Here is a 24056-nt window from a genome sequence, read left to right on the forward strand (position 1 = left end):
TCACTATAACTGAAATACTTTATAGTTTTCAATTGCAGTTGTCCTTCTTCTCCCTAGTTGCTTCCTGCTTAATTCTGCTCACTATGTCCTTCACTTTTTATTGCAGTAGACCATGGCAATTTTGTATTAGGGATAACCTTGACCTGGTAGCTATAGCAACTGAATGAACACACAATTCAGAGGTCTGTGGTAATGATCCTATAGTTACATCTGCTCCTCAGTAGAAGGAATTGGTGGGGGGGGACCCAAAGGATCCTAAATTGGGATTTCAACCATTGTCACTCCTTGCCCTCCCTTAGCTTCTGGAGATCTTTGGAGGAAGGTTAACTGAAAGGCAGATTTCATGATGCAACTTCTATGAGGTCATCACCTACAATGGGGTAGGACTTTGTGGTTTTGCAGATGTTTTGAGATCATTACTCTCCTGTCAGTAACCCTTCACACATGTTCTTTGGGCAATCACAATAAATTCACTGGCTGCCCAGAACAATTTTTGTACAATCCTTACTATGGACTATTGTTGCCATATCTGGGATTAATCCAATGTCTGTTCATGGCTATGCAGGAAAAGTTACTCCTCAAATCCAGTTCATGTCTCACCTTCCAAGTCACCTTCTGTGACATCAGTGTTCAATATGGGCTTTCCCTTCGAGATGTTGACGGGCAGATCCTCCAGCATTTAGAAATCAGGCCATGGCTGGGCAGTGGTGGCACACACCTTTGATACCAGCACTTGGGAGGCAGAAGCATGTGAATTTCTGTGAGTTCAAGGCCAGCATATTTACAGCGTGAGTTTCAGGATAGCCAGAGGTGTTTCACAGAGGAAACCTTGTCTCAAAATAAATAACAAACAAAAATACCCCCAAACAAACAAAAGAAATCAGATCATGGTCGCTTGGATTCCCCCATGCTATTTGTTACATAGAGTAGCCCAGATTAAATTACGTGGTATCTTTTCATCACCCCTTAAAAGATACAAAAGTCAGATACATTGTTTGGAGAATTTCTCTGAAAACTTTCTTCTGAACCATCCAATTGTCATGCCCACAAGATCTCTCTCTCTTTCCTTTTATTTAAGCTATCGCCCCACCGTTTTTTGATACAGGGTCTCACTATATAGCACTGGCTGGCCTGGAACAAGTTGAACAGCCTAGGATGTCCTTAAATACACAGAGATCTGGCTGCCTCTACCTCCCACACCCATTTAACCCGTCCCTTTTTAGTAATGTTTCTCTCCAGATTTTATAAATGGAAATTTCTCCTTCCCATTAAGGCTTGATTCATGTTGTAACACTCTTCTTAAAAAATTTTTTTAAAACATTTATTTATTTTTTTCCATAGGTGCTTTTCCTGCATTTATGTATATGTACCACATGTGTGCTTGGTGCCCATGGAGTTCAGAAAAGGGTAGGATGATTATGAGTCACTGTGTGAGTGCTGGGAACTGAACACAGGTCCTCTGCAAGAGCAACCAATGTTCTTAGCCACTAAGCCATCTCCTCCATTCTGCAGTGCCCTTTTCATGGTCCACTCCCACTGATCATGGTCTTGAGGGGCTTTGATAAAAGTCATTCCTAAAGGGAGACTTAGTACCCTCTCCTTTTAGAAAACAACCTTCCTTCTCTTTTTTAACACTTAAGACTAAGTAAATTATTGTTTTCTACAACACAGTGGATTTTCTATCACTTCAGATACCACAGGTTGTTACATTAATCATTCTTATCTGTAAGTTTCTTATATTCAAGACTATGGATTCCAGGCTTTTAATCCCAGTGCCCAGGAAGCAGAGGCAAGTGGATTTCTATGAGTTTGAGGCCAGCCTGGTCTCCATAGTGAGTGCTAGGACAGCTAGAGCTATATAGAAACCTTGTCTCCAAACAACACCAACAAAAAAGACTATAGATTCCTCAAGAATTGTGGGTTTCTGTCTTTTGTACTTGCAGCTCATCACAAAGGGCAAGGAATACAGTAAACAATTTTACTGGATAAAGTATCTAAACCAGCCAACTTGTGTAGAGAGTAAGAACCTGGTTGTTCACTATTATCCTTGCTGTACTCCTCCTTTTGGGAGATGTTCACATCAATAGTGGCACTTTCAGACCTTGACTGACTCTGAGACCTCAAATCACTGCCATATCCAGGTAAATTTACTCTAAAGTATACCTTTTCTCTTTATGTCCATCTGAAATAAAATGAGCCAAGAAAATGGGGATTGGGATGGGAATGGAGACTTACAAACTAAGAGCATTAACTAGTAGTCTGCTCTGTGAAACAAATTCTTGGTTAATAACAAAGAATTCGAATTTTGTTATCTCCCCCACCTTGTAAAACATTTATGTAATGTTTTCTCTGCGCTTACACAAAGCCTTTGCTGAGTTCTCAGAACTTATGACTTAAATGGCAGACTACTTTTCAGTTTTTCCCACCTATCCTCAATAAGTCAATTAAAAGAACCAAATGTATTAATGATGAAAAATAGAAAGGAGAGATCTGCTCCTTGTGAACAGATAAGAAAGAAGGACAAAGAGATCCAGCAACTCCTCCAAGTCCATCCTCAGGGTCCTGGCATGAAGGAAATGTTTAAGTAAGATACCCATGAATAAACAGTCTGTGATGTGCTTTCCCCCGTCTGCCACTATCCAAGGTTCAAGACTCTCTTGCAAGGTCATCAAAGTTATAAATCTTTCTCCAGAACACAATTTCTTCCGCTATAAGCTCCTGGGGTCCTAGTCATCTCCAGAAGAACTTCTAGGGAAATACTAATTTCTTGGTGTCCATTCTTACGTTATAGTAGGATCATGAAAGTTGGGCTGGTTCAGTCACTTTGGCTGAGTCCTTAGGAAAATGTACCCACCTTAAGCATCTGCTAAAGATATAAGCAGAATAATTGTTAAATGAGATACTGCACTTTGCCTTTTTAGAATTCCACCCCTAGCACAGGAAATTAGGTGCATCACAGCCATGGAGGTCTTATGTCTGCCTACTTTTCTAAATAAATATAATTTTCACTTCTCTCTTTTTCTTCTCTCTTCTAAGCGGACTTTTCTTAACAATTTGAGCTCTCCCTGGAAGATTTTGTTTTTTTGTTTTTCTACTGTTTCCTACAATGTGGCTGTTTATTCACCATGTGTCTGGCCTGCATTTCAGTTTAAACATTTAAATACGAGTAACATTATACAAATTGAGCTGATTGTATTTATGTATTCAGGAATCTCTCTCTCTCTCTCTCTCTCTCTCTCTCTCTCTCTGTGTGTGTGTGTGTGTGTGTGTGTGTGTGTGTGTGAAACAACAATTAATGAAAGAGGCTATGAATTAGCAGCATTATTTGCAATAGCCAGATCCTGGAAGCATCCTAGATGCCCCACAACTGAAGAGTGGACGGAGAAAATGTAGTAATTTACACAATGGAGTACTACTTAGTGGAAAAAAACAATGGAATCTTGAAATTTGCAGGCAAATGGATGGCACTAGAAGAAACCATCCTGAGTGACGTAACCCAGGCACAAAAAGACAAACACCATATGTGCACAAAAAGACAAACATCATATGTAGTCACTCATATATGGATTTTAGACATGGATCAGGGGAGTGTCATTCTACAATCCCATTGCCAGTGAGTCTGGGAAACAGCGAGGTTCCCAAGAGAAACAGGAAGTTTCCCAGAGAAGTGGAATGAGTCAAGGTCTACTGAGAAGATTGGGAACGGGCCAGGGGGAGGGTAGAGGGAACTGGGAAAAAGAGAGGGGGAGAAGAAGAGGGCAGAGGAAGACATGGGGGAGCAGGAAGGTTGAGTTGGGGTAAGAATAGAGTAGAGTAGAATGAGAGATACCTTAATAGATGGAGTCATTACAGGTTTGAGGAGAGTGCTGACACTAGTGAGATTTCCAGAGATCTACAAGGATAACACCAAATGGGAAACTAAGCAATAGCAGAGAGGCTACCTTAATACCCCCTCCCTGATGATAAGATTGATGACTATCTTATATGCTATCATAGAACCTTCATCCAGTGACTGATGGAAGCAGAGGCAGTTACCTACAGTGAAACAGTGAACTGAACCTCTGGAACCCAGTGGCAGAGATGGAGGAGTAATGAGCAAAGGGGTCAAGACCATGATGGTGAAACCCACAAAGACAGCTGACTGGACAAGGGGGAGCTCTTGGACCCCAGATTGATAGCTGAGGGGCCAGCAGGGGACTGAACCAGACTCCCTAAATGTAGCTTCAGTGAGGAGGCCTCAGCAATCTCTGGGGCCTTGGGTAGTAGATCAGTGTTTACCATGGCGTACAAATGAACTTTGGGAGCCCATTCCATGTAGAGGGATGCTCTCTCAGCCTGGACACATGAGGAAGGGCCTAGGTTCTGCTCTGGATGAAATGACAGACTCTGGAGATCCCTCCATGGAGGGCCTCACCCTCCCTGGGGAATGGTGTGGGGATTGGGTGGGTGCTGAGGGGGGCCTGGTGCTGGGACAAGGGAGGAGGAGAGGGAGAGGGATCTGGTATTGACATGTGAAGCATGCATACTGATAGTCACAGATACATAGGTTATTAAATGTACTAATAACAAACAGCTGACCTGAACAAGGGGGAGCTCTTGGACCCCAGATTGATGGCTATGTGGAAAACATGGGACTGAAGCAGACCCCCTGAATGAGGGTGTCAGTGAGGAGGTCTAGGCAATCTGTGGGGCCTTGAATAGTATTTATCCCTGGCATACAAATAGACTTTGAGTGCCCATCCCACAATGAGGGATGCTCTCTCAGCCTGGACTCTTGCAGGAGGGCCTAGGCCCTGCCCTGGATGAAATGACAGACTCTGGAGATCCACCATGGAGGGCCTCATCCTCCCTGGGGATCGGAATGGAGATTGGGTGGGGGACTGGGGGGGCCTGGTGTGGAGGGCAGGGGAGGAGGGGAGGGAGAGGCACCTGGGATTGACATGTGAAACAAGCTTGTTTCTAACTTAAATAAAAAAGGAAGAGAAAAAACATAAAAAGGGGGGGAAATTCCTAGAAAACAGAAAAGTGAAAAAAAGTACTAATATCACCTTAAGTTGCTTACAAGGTGCTCAGGTGTTCATTTAAATGACTTCAACACAAACTTGCACCTTGACTTTGTTAACAAAAATTACAAAGAAGTCAAAGTCTGAGATGAGATGTAAACATAAACAATTTTTAACAAAACATAAACTCTTGCTTTTCTACTCAGTTATGTAATTCTATACAACCTTGGTCTAAAGTCAGATCAAAATTTCCAAAGACAGAGAAAAATCCAACATTTAAGTTTTAACATGTTAGGGAATGAAAGGCAGCAATTTACAGATAGAAACTACTTTCTATTTCCTAGGTCTTCAACAGACAAATACTATATAAAACACACAAGTCAGTTTTTAAATAAGCACCCATATCCATCTACTATACATTTTAAGTTCCAAGAAACTGTTCATTTACCTTTTGTACCATACTCTTGATTTTCTGTATCTTAATAATAAAAACCCAGAGACAGGTATTAGGGTTAAAGCTAAAGATCAGAGAAGCAGAGAAGCCAGCCACTAGAGTTCTCACCTCTACCAATGCTCAGACGGAAGGGGCAATCCTATGAACCTCAAACTGCATCTGATTGCACTGCTCCTCAGGCTGCAATGAACTTGGCTCCTCCCACCTTATATTCCTCTCTAGAGCTGGGATTAAAGATGTAGGATTCTAAGTGCTAAAATCACCTTTGTGTGAACTGTTTCTCTTTTAAATAGATTCAATCTGTGTAGCCCAGGGTGACGTTGAACTCACAGAGATCAATCTGCTTCTGTCTCCTGAGTGCTGGAATTAAAGGTGTGCAGAACCACAGCCTAGCCTCTATGGCTAACTAGTGTGACTAGCTTTGTACTCTGATCTTCAAGGAAGATTTTTTTGTTAGATCATAAACAAAATATCACAATTTTCTACTGTAAAGAATTAGCTAATGAGGGCTGGAGAGATAGCTCAGGGGTGAAGAGTATCACTGCTCTTCTGTAGAACACCGGTTTAATTCCCAGTATTCACATGACAGAATACAACCATATGTAACTCCAGTTGAGAGGATCCATTGCCATCTCCTATCCTCCACAGGCACAAGGTATTACATCTAGCTTGTTACGTGCCACGAAGGAGTAGAGAGACAACACCTATAGATTCCAAAGATTTTAATAAATCACCACATAAACAAGTGATTGATCCAACAAGGCTGCACACAAGGACTTGGGAGCCTTGTTTCTCCTGGCAGTCCCGAGTAGGGGCAGAAGCAGGGATTTATAAGCACAAAAATCGACAACATTTGTTGCTAAGTTACAGTTATAATTTTCACCAATCAGGAATCAAAGATTAGGGAATTTCCTTGAATGTTCTGTCATTGTAAACTTACATAGAGTGCAATTCTTTCAGTCCAACTAATCAGATTCATTTGTTCCTTCTATTGTTAAGCTCAGCCATAATGTTTCTAGAGAACTAAAGATGCACAATGACTATATTTAAAGAGGAGATTGGTTAGCCATGGGAAAATTCTTAGCTCCTCTGGGGCTTGGGAACCTGAACTTTATTTCACCCTACAGGTAAAATGGAGTCTGAAGTAAAAATGGCAGTTCTCAAGCCAAAGTGCTTTTACCTGCTCCTTTCATAGGTACACATAAAATTTGAAAAGTATGTATTTTAAAGCCAGTTGTGGTGACACACATCTCAAATCTCATGACTGGGCAGGCAGAGGTAGATGAATCTCAATTCAAGCACATCCTGGCCTTCATCATGAGTTCCAGGCCAATCAGGCATACACAGTGTAACCCTGTCTCAAAAAATAATTAAAAAGACCTAACGGATCACTAGGAAATATCAGAATGTTCATATCACTTTTAAGGTTTTGAAATGTGAAACTCAGGCAAGATATAAATGCAGGGAGATTTGGGGAACAAGAGGGGGACAGAAACCTCTCATATCCAACCCTGATTAACACCTTTCACTTGCAATAACTTCAGCAAAATTAACAGTTGTTCTAAATTATGAATATTCCTTTTATGTATAAATATTTTATGTGAAAATGACAATGACACAGACTGAAAGCCTAGATAAATATATATGGCCATAGGCAGAGCCTCATTTTCCCTCTTGACTTAGCCTGAGGATTCAAACAAACTTAAATTAGCAACAAGCTTGCTTCACAGGTCAATCCCAGTTTCCTTTCCCTCCCCTCCTCCCTTGTCCCTCCACAACTCCCCAGCCCCCCACCCAATTCCCACAGCATTCCCCATGGAGCTTAAGGCCCTCCATGGGGGATCTCCAGAGTCTGTAATTTCATCCAGGGCAGGGCCTAGGCTCTTCCCTATGTGTCCAGGTTGAGAGATCATCCCTCCATGTGGAATGGGCTCCCAAAGTTGATTCATACGCTATGGTACACACTGATCTATTACCCAAGGCTCCAGAGATTGCCAAGGCCTCCTCATTGACACCCACATTCAGTGGGTCTGGATTAGTTCCATGCTGGCCTCTCAGTCATCAGTCTGGGGTCCAAGAGCTCCCCCTTGTCAGGTCAGCTGCCTCTGTGGGTTTCACCAGAATGGTCTTGACCCCTTTGCTCATCACTCCACCCTCTCTGTCACTGGATTCCAGGAGTTCAGTTAAGTGTTTATCTGTGAGAATCTGTCTCTGGTTCCAGGATCTGGCTATTACAAATAATACTGCTATGAACATAGTGGGACAGATGTCCTTGTTGTATGAATGTGCATATTTTGGGTATATGCCTAAGAATAGAATTGCTGGGTCTTGTGGAAGACTGATTCCCATTTTCCTGAGGAATCTCCATACTGATTTCTAAAGTGGCTGTACAAATTGGCACTCCCACCAGCAGTGGACAAGTGTTCCCCTTTCTCCACATCCTCTCCAGTATAAACTGTCATTGATGTTTTTGATTTTAGCCATTCTGACAGGAGTAAGATGGCATCGCAGAGTTGTTTTGATATGCATTTTCCTAATGGCTAAGGATGCTAAGCACTTTCTTAAGTGTCTCTCAGTCATTTTAGACTCCTTTATTGAGAATTGTCTATTTAGTTCTGTACCGCATCTTTTAATTAGATCCTTTGGTGTTTTGGAGACTAGCTTCTTGAGTTCTTTTTAAATGTTGGAGATCAGTCCTGTGTCAGAAGTGGGGTTAGTGAATATCTTTTCCCATTCTGTGGGCTGCCTTTTTGTCTTGTTGACTGTGTCCTTTGCCTTACAGAAGCTTCTCAGTTTTAGTAGGTCCAATTGATTAATTGTTGATCTCAGTGTCTGTGCTGCTGGAGTTATGTTCAAGAAGTGGTATCCTGTACTAATTCATTCAAGGGTACCTCTCACTTTCTCTTTTAAGAGGCTCAGTGTGGCTGGATTTATATTAAGGTCTTTGATCCATTTGGGCTTAAGTTTTGTGTATGGTGATAGACATGGATCTATCTGCAGTCTTCTACATGGCAGCATCCAGTTCTGCCAACACCATTTGTTGAAGATGTTTTTTTTTTTCATCGTATAATTTTAGCTTCTTGGTCAAAAACCAACTGTTCATACATTTGTGGGTTAATGTCAGGGTTTTCAATTCGATTACATTCGTCTGCCTGTCTATTTTTGTGCCACTACCAAGCTGTTTTCAGGACTATTGCTCTATAATAGAGCTTGAAGTCAGGGATGGTGATGCCTCTGGATGTTGCTTTGTTGAACAGGGTTGTTTTGGCTATCCTGGGTCTTTTGTTTTTCCATATAAATTTGAGAAGTGTTCTTTCAAGATCTGTGAAGAAATGTGCTGGGATTTTGATGCGGATTGCATTGAATCTATAGATTGCTTTTGGCAAGATTGCTGTTTTTACTACATTGATCCTACCTATCCAAGAACATGGGGGAATCCTTCCATTTTCTGGTGTCTTCATTAATTTCTTTTTTTTAAAGACTCAAAGTTCTTGTGATACAGGTCTTTCACTTGTTTGGTTAGCATTACCCCAAGGTATTTTATGTTGTAATGGGTGATGTTTCTTGGAGTTCTTTCTCAGCTCTTTTATTGACTGTATATAGTAGGGCTACTGATTTTTTGAGTTGATCAAAACTTAAGTTTATATTTTTTAAAAGTCTTTCCAGGCCAGACAGTGGTGGTGCACACTTTTAATCCCAGCACTCCTCAGGAGGCAGAGGCAGGTGGATCTCTATGAGTTCGAGACCAGCCTGGTCTACAGAGTGAGTTCCAGGACAGCCAAGGCTACATAGAGAAATGCTGTCTCAAAGAAAAAAAACTTTCCAATTCCTCTCAGTAAAGTCAAGAATATTGGTTAGACATGAGTGGGAGTTTCTAAAAATATAGCGGATCTCTTTAGGCATTTAAGGTAGCAGTAAGGAGGTGTACCTCCTGTTCCTATACTCAAGACACTGACAGAATCACATTGCATTCTTAACTCACAAGTATTTTTTTGTGTGTATGCCCAAGTTGCAAAGTCCCCAGAGACCACCAGGAAGACCCACCAAACTGCAAAAGCAAGGTTTAATGATTGTTCATCCACCCATGACAGGGACTTCATCTGGCTAGCTGCCACAGCGGCCCCCAGAGGGAGTAAAGTTCCCTGTCTACTGCTAGGTTTTAAAGATAAGTGTTACAGGATCATATCAGTAGGTACGGGTTGGTTTCTGATTGGTTGACATTTGGGAACAATCAGGAGAATTTCTCAAAGTCATATTTTGCCATGAAATACCTGTGTACCAATTATTTTCTTTGGTCAGTGCTGGGCAGGAACATTCTGTGGTTTCTAGGGCATTGTCTTGTTACTTGCAGGTGGCCTGTTGTACATAGATACCAATAGTTTTCAGAACTATATCCTGGAGACTACAGGTGAGGTTTTAGTCCCCCCTGGAGTTTCTTTTGTGGCCAAACAATTCCCAGGAACCAAGTATCTAGGAGGCTGGGAGGCTGGGCTCTGTATTTTCTTTGTGTTCAGTTTTGGCTCTAGACTCAGGGAGGCCAGAGGACCTGGAGTTTCCTTGTATCAGAGGCCTATGTGTCTTTTCTGTAGCCTGTCATGGCTACTAAAGTAGGGAGCTGAAGGTCTTGTCTCATAGAGTTTAGTTTACTCTTTCAATCTTAAGAAATTTCCAAGACCAAAAGATGTAACAGATTATGGGGGCACACGCCTTTAACTCCAACACTGGGAAAGCAGAGGCAAGTGGATCTGTAAGTTTGAGGCCACCCTAGTATACATAGAAAATCTGAAGCCAGCCTGAATTACATGGTGAGGCTTTGTCTCATACAAAACAAAGCAAAACCAAATGCTAAAAGATTTTTTTCCTTCTATCATAAGATTCATTTAGTACTAAGATGTGTACATATGCAGTTACTACTTCCTTTCCAGAAGGGTTAGAAGGGACTAGAGAAAAAAAATAGAAGAGGCTCCTATACTTAGTTTTAAGTCTCCCTGTTATTCCATTTTAAAGGGAAAACTAATGAGTTCAATTTAAGCAAAACGAATGCAGAATAATAAAGATAAACACTATTTTCTGAACTGTTCTTCTCCTTTAAAATATTATTCTTCTAGTAAGAATTGGTACTGGACAGTGGTGGCACATGCCTTTGATCTCAGCCCTCAGGAGGCAGAGGCAGGTGGATCTCTTCGTTCAAGGCTAGCCTGGTCTACAGAATGAGTTTCAGGACAACTAGGACTATACACAGAGAAACGCTGTTTTAAAAAAAGAGAGAGAGGGAGAGAGAGAGAGTTGAGAGATAGCTTATCTAACAGCTGAGTAAGTGATAACTCAGCAGCAGCTTGAGACAAAACAGCCCTAGATTGAAGACCAAGTTTTTGAGCAAGCAAGCATCAAGTTCACCAAGGAAATTTAACTATTTGAACAAAGTGTGAAGGTGGAGAAGGGGGAGCCAACTAACTCCTTGTATAACAGGGTGGGATTCCGTTTTGTCAAAAGAAAGCTCCCAAATTGATTTTTATGCTGAAATCCCATCATATTCTACTGTCAACTATAAATATATACATCTCTAAAACCCTTGTATTTCATGAAAACATCTGAAAGATTTCTAATTTCTAATGGAATGTTCATCATGTTCATCTGCTAGTTACATAGAACATATCATAACAACCATCTACCCATGACCATGAGTTCAATATTTCAATGAACACAAGCTTTACCCTGCAAATACTGGTTTTGTCATAATTATTTTTAATGATTTTACAAGGTACATTATTACCAAACTGTTAAACTGGGCCAGATTTGGACGTCAGTGAATATGGACTCCCTTGAAGGTCACCTTAGGAAAACCAACTCTCCTTTCTACAATACACAAAAAAGAGGAAGTCCCACAATTGCCCTTTCATAAGATCCAAAACACCATATGGTAAGAAGAAGGTTGGAGGTATCAAAGCTGCCCCGAGCACAGTAAGAGAAAGCTTCTTGTCAAAATAGAAGCAGAATTTTATCTCTCCTCCTGGTTAGACACATGCCACTCCCATCTATTTCAAAGATTATAACACTACATGTTATGGTCCCTCCCCTACAGGTCTTTCACTATCAAATTTTCTTTTTTTTAAATTTGAGACAGAATTTCTCTCTGTAGACCTGGCTGTCCTGCAATTCACAGAGATCTGCCTGTCTCTGCTGGGATTAAAGTTATGTGCCTCTACAACACCCCACATACCCTAACTTTTTATTCTCTCTTTGAAGCCCCTAGTCCTTCCATGGAGCTTTGTGCAGACCTCCACTCCTGAGTCTGTGGGCGATGCCTCTTTCTCTGTCTCTCTCTCTTAGTTTTTCAAGACAGGGTTTCTCTGTGGCTTTGAAGGCTGTCTTGGAACTCGCTCTTGTAGACCAGGCTGGTCTCAAATTCACAGAGATCTGCCTGCCTCTGCCTCCTGAGTGCTGGGATTAAAGGCGTGCACCACCACTACCCGGCTTCCTTTCTCTTAAATAATAATAACAACAATAATAGCCCTCAGTTTCCTTCTGAGTCCTGTTTCCATAGTCCTACATCAATATTTGGAACTCATAAGGAAACCATTATCCCCAGCAACATTTTAGATGTTATACCTACCTAATATCGAGTCTAACACATCATTTTATGATATGCTATACTACAAAATGTTTCCTAGAAGCTTTTACAAAACAATAGTCCATCTCTACACTGACAAAATGCATGAACATTTTAAATGGACCAAGGTGAGTATATTATCAAAGTGATATACAGGTCAATCCTAACATTAATGTTTCAATTTTATATTTTAAGTTCGTTTAGCAAAAGCAGCTCATTTTTTCTGAACACTTGATAAAATGTTGTTTTCCAGCTCTCTTTGGTATTTCCCCTTGTTAAGTGAAGCTTTTTCTTTTGCTAGCCGCTTTGGTTTATCCCCCGCCAGTCGCCTGGGCTCTGCTGCGCCAGCCTGGTTCTAGATCCGCATGAGTCCCAAATAAACACACAGGAGGCTATATTAATTATGAAGCTGTTGGCCTTGCTTGTCCCTTACTGGCTAGCTCTGCCTTAAGTAATTACCCCATAATTGTTAATCTAAGTATGTTTCTTACCGGAGAATAGTTCCCGGCTTCCTACCCCCATGGCGTCACATGTCGACTCCTGTGTTTCTCCTACCCAGAGTTCTCCTGGACTCCTAGTCCCTCCTATCTAGGTTTCCTATAGGCTCAACAGTACTTTATTGACAAATGCACAGGACTTCCCCCAACACCCCTAAATTCTATAATCAGCTTTTTCTCAAGCCTCAGTTTCAATATTAACATTTAAAGCACCAGACCTAAAACCTTAAATAAGCTGAAAATTAACATTTCAGTTAGTATTTTAAATAAAGTTTCCAAGTTCCTTTTTTGTTTCAAAGTTCAAATTGTTACCTAAAACTTTGCATTTTTAGCTAATTTCAAAATACAGGCACAGAAACAAATTGATATAAAATAATAATAATAATAATAATAATAATAATAATGTCAGGCTTGGTAGCACATACCTTTAATTCCTGACCTCAGGGAGAGGCAGAGGGAACTCTGAGTTCAAAGTCAGCCTGGTCTGAAGTAAGTTCCAGGTCAGCCAGGGCTATGTAGAGAGACCTTGTCTCAAAAAAATAAAATTAAAACAAACAACTAAATTGACACAGTCATACACAGGAACATAGTTCAAAAAATGTCATGCAAATCATAATTATTAGTATGTATAATGAGTTTAAAAGTGCAAAAATAAAGTTGTCAGAGGCGTTTGTCAATAAGAAGAGAATGGCTTTTGTTCTGTTGCTATATTAGAAAGCTCCTAGAGGACTAGTCTGCTGCAATCCCTGCTCCCTCCCTGCTTGCTACAGTTCTACTAGAGTTCAGCAGGAGAGCTCCAAAGACAAATAAAATGGTTCAAAAGAATCCCAAACTACTCAAAAGAACCCCAAAGCAAACAGGAAACTAAAGCTCCAGGAGCACTCACAGGGAGAAACTTATCAGAGATTGAGGGTTCTCAAGAATTTAAAATAAAGTTCAAAGCCAACTTCATCAACAACAGTCAAATCAACTTATAGTAACCAAAGTGGCTTCAGTAGTTGCAGGAATTTCCTTTCTTTATTTTTCTCTCCATCCAGAATAAGCTTGTGGTGGGGTGTACCTTTTGTCCCTTCACGGTCTCTATGTTGTTACTGGAATTGGGGTCACAGATTGTGCCCCAACAAAGCCAGATTCAGCTACCATCCTCAATAAGCCAATTAAAAATAGCCTAAACTGATAGTGGGAAAAGAAAAGGGAAATCTGTACAACATATCCACATAGGAAAGAGGGACAGAAAATCTGTGACTCACTCCAATCCATCTTCAATTTCCTAACTTGAGGGTAGGCTTTAAATAGAAAGCATAACTAAATAGCCAGACAAGGTGGGGTCCCCTGTCCATCCCTGACTCAGCTCCATTTTTCTCTTGCAAACAAGTTGTAAAGCCTTTAGCTATTTCCTTTCCCAGTAGAAGCTTCCCAGGGAAATACTAACTTCTTGGTACCTATTATTTCTGCAGTTACAGTAATAATCCATCAGAAGAGTTATTGACAATCAGGAATGCTTATTTCCGGAGCATAGTTACTTTAGATATATCTTGATGTTTAATTTGGTTAATCCATCTGGGCCATAGTTATGGCCATGGAAATCTCAAATATCAGATGTGATCACTGTGGGGAGGGAGGTAGAAAGATGAGAACTGTCTAAAAAAACAAAAAATAGAGTCAAAGCAGAATGGAATCACCCTAGTCATTGTATTACAAAGTCCAAGAAGTTCCTTTAGGATGCATTCATTAGCTGGGTGTGGTGGCACATACTTTTAACTCTGGTACTTGGGAACCCAAGACAAAGGCAGGGAGATATTCGTTAGTTCAATCCTAGCTTTGTCTACAGCTACAGTCTCAGAGTGGAACCCCTTTCTCTCCCCTCTTCCTTCTCCCTACCCCCACCTCCTTCCCCATAGATATCTGAAATTCAATTTAATACCAAAGAGCAACAACAAATTTGAGATGTTATGGTGATCTGAAGCCTGAGATTACAAGTGTTGATGTGAGTATCCTAAAGAGGATAATGGAATGATGACAGTAACAGTTTTTCTTGTGCTCCCAGTGAATTCTGCAACAAAGAGGGGAGTGGGTGAGGATGATCAAAGTACTGTATATGTATTAAAATATTATAACCTAAGCCAGCGGTGGTGGCACAAATATCCTAGCACTCTAGAGGCAGGTGAATCTCTGTGAGTTCAAGGCCAGCCTTGTCTTCAGAGATAGTTTCAGGACAGCTAGGGCTGTTACAAAGAGAAACCCTGATGGGGAAGTCCTGTGTATATGTCAATAAAGCACTGTTGGCCAATAGGGAAGCAATATAGGTGGGGCTAGGAGTTAAGGAGGATTCTGGGAAAGAGAGATTCGCAGACACAATGTAGACTGCCAAAGGAGTAAGATGTCTGAACCCTTTTCTCCAGTAAGAGAAATACTTAGATTAACAATTATGGGTTAAATACTTAAGTCAGAGCTAGCCAGTAAGAAACCAAGCAAACGGCCAACAACTTATAATTAATATAGCCTCCTGTGTGTTCATTTGGGACCGATGTGGCTTTGGAACCAGGCTGGCAGGAAGACTACACTCTACAAAACCCTATCTCAAAAAAACCAAAAAAAGTTATAACCCAATATTATGCTTGCTTCTGCAGCACACATGCTAAAATTTAAACCCATTATTTGTACAATGAATTTACACTAACAATATGATAAAAGAGGCAGTGTTATATGGTTCATAATGACAACTCATTAATACCATGGAGAAAGAACTTTAATGTCCTTAAAGAGAGCAAATGACATCATTTTCATATATTGAACATATTTCCTTCCATTTTAATAAGGCAAGAGGCAGGGAACAATGTGTTTATTTGGCTATTAGTTAGTCAGATAGTCAATTCCATTGACTGACACAGACAGCTGTGGTAGAAGCCCCGGGCCATTCCTCCCAAGCTGAAGCACTGAGTGTTTCATTCAGCTCTGTCATTAACAAATGTAACACAATCACAGTATAAGCTGCAGCCACTTAGTGAAAACATTTCTGGTAATTAGACTCCTCATTTGGTTATCTGAATCTTTTGGCTCTACTTCAGATTGCTTATAACATTATATGCCACAGGTTGAAATAACCTTTAACATGCATGCTCTTTGGAAATGGCCAGATCATATCAAATCAGCTCACTCGCCAGTTCCTACTTTGGAGAGGGATTAGCAACATCAGGAGTACTAAGTGGCCAATGACCCTTAATTCAACAGAGAATGTATTCACCATAACACAATTGGATTTCTGAGCTAATGAATAGAAATGTTAATAGTAGCAGTAATAATAATAATAATAATGATATAATAAGCTACCATTCATTAAATTGTATGATATGCCAGGAGTTTTTAATATATTATGTCAACAATTCCCTAAAACAATGCTGGCAGATGTGGTTACTACCATTGCACAGAATTCTGGCAATTAAACTGATCCTGAGGCTTGTCCTTCATCAAAGATAGCAAGCACATAGATCAAGGATTTGATGCTAAGTCAATGAAGTTCCAAAACCTTTGTTTTTACTCACAATGGCATTCTCCTCTACCTAGACTTTCCTATATTTTACCAAAATTTTTGTAGCACTTCTGTATTATTTAGTGATACCATATAAGATATATAAAACTCTTTGGATTTCAACTTAATTTAGTTCCAAAAGTTTTGTTGAGACTTAAAACAATAACAAAACAGAATGAATTCTACAATACTGAGAAAGTAAATTTGACGGATGTTTTACCCCTAAGGAGTATAATTTATGCAAATACCTACACAATGTTCTATAGAATAATCCAAGGCTAAAAGCAAAATAGTATCCCTTTAGTGAGGAAAACACAAAGCAAAGAATGATTGCTTCTAGATAGATAAGGAACTAAGAATATGCCTTTAAAAAGATATAAAATGTTTCCAAATGTACACTTAGAATTTATTTTACTCTTAATTTTTAATTAATATTCACATTAAAAAGTCTCATTGCTGTAAATGTAAAACTTAAGGAAATACACAAACTTAAGACATGCTATATACAAAGATCGGTTGTTGAAGTATTTTGGAGTATTTCTTTAAATGTTATTCATTATCAGTCATTTTACTTTGAATGTGGAGTTCCTATATGTGAATATTGTGTCTTGCTTACTATCGTACTCCAAGCATTTCCCTCATACTTTTGAAACTACCAGGTTGTTTATCACATCTTTGCTGTTATCTGAATACCAAAGTCCATCTAATTCTGGTAATAACAGATGCAGTAAAAGAGGCCGTGTGAAAAGGAAGTTTTTTGTTTGCATTTTTTTTAGTTTTTCAAGACAGTGTTTCTCTGTGTAGTGCTGACTGTGCCAGAACTGGCTCTGTAGACTATGCGGGTGTCAAATTCACAGAGATTCACCATAAAAGCTTGTGCCACCGCTGCCTGGCTAAAGGATATATATTAATGTAAAAAGTATCTTATGTTGTTTTTTTTCATGTCACAATACAAATTGTGTATTGACCACATTACATTTTTTCTGTTGTTTTTGTTTTTCAAGGTCAGGTCTCTCTGTGTTCTCTGGCTGTAGAGCTCTATGTAGAGACCAGGAAAGTGTCCAAAACACTTAGAACCCCCTACTTCAGTGTCCTGAGTGCTGGGATTGCAACACCAGGCCCAGCTATTGATTAGATTTCAAATTCCATATTTTAACTAACTTTTCTTTGAGATTATAATTTAATTACAACATTTCTTCCTTCCCTTTCCTCCATCCAAATCCTCCCATATAGCCCCCTGCTCTCCTTCAAATCAATGGCCTCTTTTTTTCACTAATTGTTGTGTGCATATATGTTTATACATGCATGCATACATACATTAGATACACACATGTAAAAGTTAAAAACAAAGATCAATTCCAGCCAGAGATCCATAGTAGAAGAAGGAAACCCAACATCTCAAACAGAAGATGAGCCTGAGCACATAGGCAGCTCAACTGATAACCACAGGCCTATAGTCTTTTCTAAAGGAGAAATGCACTGTTCTTACTTGCACACCTTCTGTCCATTCCAGAGATTTGATCTGAAAGTAATATTGCTTGTCATCTCAGAATGCTAGAACTGGTAGTCATTTTGAGAAGCTGCCGGATTTTAGGCACTAAACTATTCTGAGGATCCAAGAAGTTAGAATGATCACAATTCAAGGTCTCTGTGGATGCAACACTGTGCAGTGACTGGAAGGGATATAGACAAGTGAGAGAGTTGTAAGTAGGAGGGAGTAAGTTGTATGTAAAACTCACTGAGAAGCTTAAGCAGGCAAGAATGGGGCATGTGGAGGAGATGGTGGCCCTGGCCTATATGGTAAACTATGGGTTACTTCAGATAAGGTTTGTATTAGTCAGGGTTCTCTGTAGTAACAGAATTTATAGAATATTATAATGTGTGTGTGGGGGGGGACTTATTAGAATGACTTACAGGCTGTGGTTCCTCGTATCCAATAAAGGCTGCCCACAAAGAGAATGTTCAAGAATCCAGTTATTGTTTAGACCATGATGGTGGATATCTCAACTTGTCCTGAATGTATGAAGAAATGGACTTGCTAGCAAGATGAGAGCAAGCAGGCAAAAAGCAAAAACTTCCTTCTTTCATGTTCTTATGTAGCCTTCCAGAAGAAGTAATCCAGATTAGAGGTGGATCTTTCCACCTTAAAGATCTGTATTAGGAGTAGATGTAGATTCTCCTATCTCAAATTAAGCCAAGATCCCTCACAGATGTATCCCTCCAATTGTGGGTTTTAGTAAATTCCACATGCAATCAAGTTGACAACCAAGAATAGCCATCATAGGATCTAACAGCAAACAAATTTCTTGGAACACAACCCCAAACATTTGTTTATATATTGTATTTTTTAACATGACAATGGCAGATTTGAATAGTTGTAGAAGAGGCCAGATGACTCTCAAAGATTAAAATATTTACTATCTGACGATTTTTATAGAAAATATTTGCATACCCATGTTCCCCTAAAATTCAGTGTCAAATCTGAATCTTCCATCTGGGTGGATGTAGAAGATCACATTGTTGGAGTTCCCATGAATGGAATGAGCAACACACATGGTAAAGATGAACGGCAATTGCTCACCTCTCCCCTGATGATACACAAAACAAGGCGCCATTTGAAAAAGAAGCAGGTCTCGTCGAACATCAAGTTTACTAGAAAATTGATCTTGAACTTCCTAGGCTCCAGAACAGTAACCAATGTTTCTATTTTTTAAAAACAAAACAAAACTGGAAATCTTATGAAATGTGTGCTTGTGTGAGAAGAGAGGGAAGGGAAGGAGAGGAAAAAAATGTGCAGAAAAAGCCAAACTGGCCTGACTGAAAAGGTGTGAGAATAAAGTGTATGATATTTTCACCACTGCTTTCTTTATATTTAGTGTTTTACTATCATAGAATAATTTTATACACACACATAATGTGTTTCCAACAATTTACACACACACCTAACTCTTTGGTGTTTTTGAGACTCAATATATGTAGTCGTGGCTGTCCTAGAGTTCACTATGTCAATCAGGCTGTTCAAGAACTGACATGGATCCTCTTGCCTGTACTGCCTGAGTGCTGGATCCATTATCCTCTCTTGTCCTCCTTCTATTCCTGCTAACCACTCCTCTTCCCAGCTAACCACTTTCGTACTTTTATGACTTTTTTATGTGACTAGCATGTTTCATTAAGGTTTTGGTTAGGTTTGGTTTGGTTTTTTGAGACAGGGTTTCTCTGTATTGTTTTGGAGGCTATGCTGGAACTCACTCTGTAGACCACGCTGGCCTCAAACTCACAGAGATCCATCTGCATCTGCCTCCCAATTGTTGGGATTAAAGGTGTGTGACATCATTGCCTGGCTTTCATTAGGGTTTTTAGCGGGAGCCTAGGTAATAGTTTGATTATAGGAACATGGACACCTTGACTATAACTTTGAAGAAATTATTTCTGCCTTTCCCATGAAACCTTATTAGTAGTCAGGCCCCAGTAATCCCTATCCCTTCCATAAATGAGTGTTGATATCCTCTATCTTATATAGACTGAATGTTTTTTATTTGTTATTTTTGCCCTTCTCATCCTGGACTCTCTTTTCTTTGATATAGGAAGCCAGTCTTTTTGTTTTTTGAGACAGGGTTACTCTGTATTGTTTTGGAGGCTGTCCAGGAACTCACTCTGTAGACCAGGCTGGCCTCCAACTCATAGAGATCCACCTGCCTCTGCCTCCCGAGTGCTGGGATTAAAGGCGTGCACCACCAACACCCAGCTTTAGGAAGCCAGTCTTGCTCCAACTATATTTTCCTAGTCATTCTCACCCTTATAAGATTAGAGGATTCTTTGTTCCCTCCCTTCTTATGCTATTGTATATTTTCTAAATGACAGTTCCAACAAATAAGACTCCAACTAGTAATGTCCAAAATACAATTAATCTCCAAAGGTAAAGGAAAGGATGAAAAGATAATTCAGTTCATTACCATCTTATACATTAGTCAACAAATGGGTAGGTTTGGAGAGGGGAAGAAGGTAATATGAGACAAACACAAATATGGAATTCTCAAAGAATTAGTAAAGTATTTTTGGAAAAAGAAGAACACACGAAACAGTAATTTTGAAAAGGAATAGAAGAGAAAACTTCTAAAATCATAGGAAAGAAAAGTAGAATTAGTAACAAAAAGGACTTATTGATATACTTGTTATGATTATGTTTGATATATTTGTAAGTTATCTATGTGTTACAATGACATTTAATGATGGGACATATTGCTCTTGCACACTGTAAAGATTTGTCACTCATATTGGTTTAATAAAACACTGATTCGCCAGTAGCAAGGCAGGAAGTATAGGTGGTGCTAGCAGAGTAGAACTCTGGGAAGAGGAAGGCAGAGACCAGTCACCAGCCAGACACAGAGGAAGCAAGATGAGAAGGCATTGCTGAGAAAAGACTCCACGTCATGTGACTAAGCAGAGATAAGAATTGTGGGTCTTGGGAAATCCTTGATAACAGGAACATACATAAACAAAATAAAAGCTATATACAGCAAACAAACAGCCAACATCGAACTAAATGGAGTGAAACTGAAGGCAGTTCCTCTAAAATCAGGAACAAAAGAAGGCTGTCCACTCTCTCTATACCTCTTCAATATTGTCTTTGAAGTTCTAGCCAGAGCAATAAGAAAGCAGAAGGAAAACAAGGGGATACAAATTGGAAAGGAAGAGGTCAAACTTTTACTATTTGCAGATGATATGATAGTTTACATAAGTGAACAGAAAAACTCTTCCAGGGAACTCCTACAGCTGACAAATACTTTCAGCAAAGTGGCAGGATAGAAGATCAACTCAAGAAAATCAGTAGCCCTAATATATACAATTGATAAAAGGGCGGAGAAAGAAATCAGAGAAACATCACCCTTTACAATTGTCACAACCAACATAAAAGACCTTGGGGTATCGCTAACCAAACAAGTGAAAGACCTGTATAAAAAGTACTTTGAGTCTTTAAAGAAAGAAATTAAAGAAGAAACCAGAAAATGGAAAAATCTCCCATGCTCTTGGATAGGTAGGATCAACATATTAAAAATGGCAATCTTGCCAAAAGTAATCTACAGATTTAATGCAATCCCCATTAAAATCCCAGCAAAATTCTTCACAGAACTTGAAAGAACAATTCTCAAATTTATATGAAAAAACAAAAGATGCAGCATAGCAAAAACAACTCTGTTCAACAAAGCAACGTCCGGAGGCATCACCATCCCTGATTTCAAGCTCTATTATAGAGTTACGGTCCTGAAAACAGCTTGATATTGGCACAAAAATAGACAGGTAGACCAGTGGAATCAAATAAAAAACACTGATATTAACCCACAAATGTATGAACACTTGGTTTTTGACAAAAAAGCTAAAATTATACGATGGAAAAAAGAAAGCATCTTCAACAAATGGTGCTGGCAGAACTGGATGCTGGCATGTAGAAGACTGCAGATAGATCCATGTCTATCACCATGCACAAACCTTAAGTCCAAATGGATCAAAGACCTCAACATAAATCCAGCCACACTGAATCTCTTAGAAGAGAAAGTGGGAGGTACCCTTGAAGAAATTGGTACAGGAGACTGTTTCCTGATCATAACATAAATAGCACAGACACTGATATTGACAATCAGTAAATGGGACCTCCTGAAAATGAGAAGCTTATGTAAGGCAAAGGACACAGTCAACAAGACAAAAAGGCAGCCCACAGAACGGGAAAAGATATTCATTAACCCCACATCTGACAGAGGGCTGATCTCCAAAATTTATACTCAAGAAGCAAGTCTCCAAAACACCAAAAGATCCAATTAAAAAGTGGGGTACAGAACTAAATAGAGAATTCTCAATAGTGGAGTCTAAAATGGCTGAGAGACACTTATGAATTTGCTCAATATCCTTAGCCATCAGGGAAATGCAAATCAAAACAACTCTGAGATACCATCTTACTCTTGTCAGAATGGCTAAAATCAAAAACATTCATGACAGTTTGTGCTGGAGAGGATGTGAAGAAAGGGGAATACTCCTCCACTGCTGGTGGGAGTGCTGATTCATACAACCACTATGAAAATCAGCAATTCCACTCTTAGGCATATATCCAAAAGATGCACATTCATACAACAAGGACATCTGTTCCACTATGTTCATAGCAGCATTATTTGTAATAGCCAGATCCTGGAAGCAACCTAGATGCCCTGCAACTGAAGACTAGACACAGAAAATTAGGTACATAAACAATAGAATCTTGAAATTTGCAGGCAAATGCATGGCACTAGAAGAAATCATCCTGAGTGAGGCAACCTAGTCACAAAAAGTGAAAGATGGTATGCACTCACACATATATGGAATTTAGGCATGGATCAGGGGAGTGTTACCCTACATCCCCACTGCCAGAGAGACTGGGAAACAGGAAGGACCCTAAGAAAGATATGCATGTTAACCCAGAGAAGGTAGAATGAGACAAGATCTCTTGAGCAGATTGGGAGCATGTTGGGGGAGGGGAGAATAAGCCAGGAAAAAGAGAGGGAGAGAAGAGGAGGGAAGGGGAGGACATGGGTGAGCAGGAAGGTTGAGTCTGGGGAAGAATAGAGGAGAACATGATGAGTGATACCATAATAGAGGGAGCCATTATAGGTTTGAGGAGGGATCTGGCATTAGTGAGATTTCCAGATATCAACTGGCAAACTAAGCAATAGTAAAGATACTTCCTTAAATGCCCCTCCCTGCTAATGAGATTGATGACTATCTTATATGCCATCCTAGAACCTTCATCCAGTGACAGATGGAAGCAGAGGCAAACACCCACAGGTAAACAATGAACTGAACTCCTGGAACCCAGTGACAGAGAGGGAGGACTGATGAGCAAAGGATTCAAGACTGGACTGGTGAAACCCAGAGAAACAGATGACCTGAACACAGGCAAGATCTTGGACACCAGACTGATGGCTGAGAGGCTAGAATGGGACTGATCCAGACCCCCTGAATGTAGGAGGCAGGAGGAGGCCTAGGCAACCTAGGGGGCTTTGGGTAGTAGATCAGTATATATCCCTGGTACACAAATAGACTTTGCATGCCCATCCCACAATGAGGGATACTCTCTCAGCCTTGACACTTGCAGGAGAGCCTAGGTCCTGCCCTGAATGAAATGACAGACTCTGGAGATCCTCCAAGGAGAGCCTCACCCTCCCTGGGGAATGGAGTGGGGATTGGGCAGGGGTAGGGGAGGGAGGGGGAGCTGGGATTGACATGTGAAGCAAGCTTGTTTCTAATTTAAATAAAAAATATAAAAAAGAATTGTGGGTTAATTAAAGTTGTAAGAGTTTGTTAGTAATAAGACTGTGCAATAGGCCAAACAGTTTATAATTAGTAAAAGCCTCTCTGTGTTTATTTGGGACCTAATGGCTGCAGGACAGAGCAGTACAGAAAGTTCTGTCTAAATTTTATGAGTCACTTCAAATGATTTATCATTCCTTGACAATACTATGAGGCAGTTACTATTTTCCTGTTGATTAGCTGAGAACACTGAGGTTTAGATAAGTCACAGTGATTAATTTGCAAAAGGGTTCCCTGCTATAGGAATCAATAGTCAAACCAATCTACTTGAATTCAACATCCCATACACTTAACTCCCATTCTATTTCATTGCCTCTATTACATTCTAACACCTTATAAAATATTTTGAGTTACTGATATGAATCCAAAATCATAATTACTATGAATTTTAAATAATAAAACTTGGGAGTAGTCATATACAATGGTTTGTGTTTTATAACCTCTAATTTAAATTCAATTAGTTGAGTTTATTTCATAAAAAATGATTTAGTGCTATATCCTGAATGACTCAGAGATTTATGCTAATAAATCTCAATATGAGGGAGTATGTTATACTAAACAATTGTAAGTTCTGTGCAACTTTATGTAGTGGCAATTTAAATTTTGAACAAAAGAAAAGGTATTATTG

This window comes from Mesocricetus auratus, unplaced genomic scaffold (assembly GCF_017639785.1).
Source record: "Mesocricetus auratus isolate SY011 unplaced genomic scaffold, BCM_Maur_2.0 Super-Scaffold_100003, whole genome shotgun sequence".
NCBI lineage: Eukaryota > Metazoa > Chordata > Mammalia > Rodentia > Cricetidae > Mesocricetus > Mesocricetus auratus.